Raw genomic sequence first — 2,791 nt, forward strand, 5'->3', positions numbered from 1 at the left:
CACAAGTATACATATGTAACAAACCTGCACGTTATGCACATGTACCCTAGAACTTAAAGTATAATAAAAAAAAAAAAAAAAAGATGCATAGGCATCGAAGCTGCTTCCAGATGAACTTCTTGAGGACTTACTGCATCTGTGGTGCTGACTGAGACAGCAGGTACAGAAGTAAAGCTAATGAAGTTTAAATTTCAGGGCTCCTATCTTGCACAGACCCTTTCTAAGACTCTGGGAGCAGTCCTAGCAATTTAGTATTCATAACTTTATCTCAAAAAGGGCTCTCTAAATTGTATGAGTTTTAAGTGTCACAAAACCTCAATCCAGCCCTGAATTACTGAGAACTTCCGAAAGATCTTGTGGCTCCAGTGGCTTCAGGAGAACTCCTGAGAACCACTGTCTTGGGGACTGGAGTCTGAGATCTTCAACGGAGCTTCTCTGAGTTTCCCTCCTTCAGCCCTTCCAACGGTTGTGAAAGCTTTAACTACCTCCATGCTGGGAACAGAGTGACATTTGTTTTTATGATCAAATCAATAATTGCTTAAAAATGATTGCTGTCAGCAATTAGATTATAATTCTTTGTTGACTTAAACTTAATAAATGATGATATTGTCTTACAACAGAAATGTTGATAGTGAAAAATAATTTAACATCACATCAAAACACCTTATGACCAGCTCTATTCTGGTCAACATTGGCTACTCATAATGGTGTACTTGACAAAGTATTTGCTTAGCAAATATGAGTGTATGAATTAATGAATGGCGGAATGGATAAATTTATGTGTATCTGTATCCAAGTTGCTTCCTAGTTATGATTATTAAAACAACATAGATCATGTTTGTTCTAATTTTCTTTAGATTTATTTAGCCCAGTACCAAGAACTTCCAGCTGCTCACTGCTTTTTTTGGATGACAATGATGAGTAGTTTTGGGAGCCAGTCCAGCACAAATTCTAGGAAATCCCAGGATGCATCTGTAATTATTTTAGGGTCTTCCAGAGGTTGGAGACCACACCTGTTAGTTATGAATTATTTCCAAGGATGAATTTTTTTTAAAGGCTTTACTGTTGGATCGGTTTGAAGAGTTCAATCTCTTTTTTCCTGTAATGTAATTCTGAAAGGTAATAGCAATCATAATCATTTTGCTGAATAAGAAAGTCAATGATCAGTCCTCACCAGAATAAATCATTCATATAATTTAATTGTAATTAAGGGCATAATCTTTCGAAGTAAGAAATAATTTAATCATTCTCAGAATTAGACCAGCATTTTAAAAGCACCTGCATTTATATAACATCATTGTATGCTCCATATTGAAGTCAAACTAAAATATGAATCTAACATTTAAGAGTTTGTAATTTTTAAAATATTGATGAATTACATAGAAAAGCTCAAAATTCCATAATTTGCCATTTTTTCAAATAATTTATTTTCTTTGTGTTTTTTGTGGATGAAACAAGAAAGTAAGAATTCAGGAAAGTTTCATAATTGATAGCAAATGTGCAGATAAGTAATTGAGTTTGGAAGAATTTGGTCTGTTTTCATTTTGTAAAAACTTATTATGTCCAAACTCTATGCTACATACTGTACTAACCAGTGGAGATACAAAGATGAATTACACTTGATAGTTACCCTACTGATGTAAGGTAGACATCGACATTACAGATACATTCCTGGAAAAAATTTGGTAAATTGTTTCAGGCAACAGGCAATAACTTAAAAAACAAACAAAACGAAGGAGCTTTAAGTGGACCGGACCCTGGAGTTACACATGATAATCTCATCTACTTTTCATGTCACCTTTGAGAACCTCTCATAAAGAAGGAAACCGACTCTGGGGCCAAATAATCCTGTATTCCAGACAGTCTTTGGGTATAGATCCCAGACCCTTTGGCCCTGTGTTTAGTACCATCCAGTCCATTCTCAAAGGGCCATGTGAGCTCTTCAAGTTGGGAATAATGTTGATTGGGTGATCTGTTTCTCTATACTTCTCATCCTGGAGGCTAAGAGGGCTCAGTTCCTTAAGCTTTCACCAGCTGGCAGAGGCAACTGGAGCAGAAGGTAGGACGTGGATTTATTCAGCTTTTTTCAAGTATCTTATTAAACATATATTGACAGCTCATTATTTGTCGCGGTTAAATTGGTGTAAACTCTGAATTTACATTAAATCTGTGAGGTCAATTTCCTCATCTGCGTGTTACAGATGAAATGATCCGTATATTACCTTTCAGGAGTAAGCTGCCAAATAGTCTTCAGGTTTTATTATTCCAGTTCTTAATGGCTGTGCTACGAATAGCTGCTGGGGCTTGATATATGTTGAATGACCGACTAGATGCAAAAGATTTAAAAACAAGCGTTTGAGACAGTAAAGCGCAGAGTAGTTTGGGTGCCCTATTTTACCTCTCCTATAGGTCAGCTGCGGGTGTCAAGATGGGTTGAGGGAAGAGAGCCCCTGCACCCCGCTCCAACAAAGGGTCAGCAGCGCGGGCTCCTCGGAACGCTCCAGGCGACAACCCAGGCGCCTCGTTCACCCTGGCTTTCCTAGGCTCTGCAACGCGGCCCGCGCGCTCGCGTCCCGGCGGATTGGAGCCATGGAAAGGGCACCGGGCGCCTTTAAATGCTAATGAGAGCCCAGGGCCTGACTCCCAAGCCAAGTTTCCCCACCCTCTCCCCTCGCCCGCCCTTCCCTCCCGGGCCGGTGCGCCGCCTAGAAAAACTTGTGCGGGGCCATTTTTGGGGCAGTAAGATCGAGCGAGGAGCCCAAGAGCGAGCGCGCAACGCAAAGCTCGAGCC

This window comes from Colobus angolensis, unplaced genomic scaffold, assembly GCF_000951035.1.
Source record: "Colobus angolensis palliatus isolate OR3802 unplaced genomic scaffold, Cang.pa_1.0 Scaffold11, whole genome shotgun sequence".
In the NCBI taxonomy this organism is placed as follows: Eukaryota; Metazoa; Chordata; class Mammalia; order Primates; family Cercopithecidae; genus Colobus; species Colobus angolensis.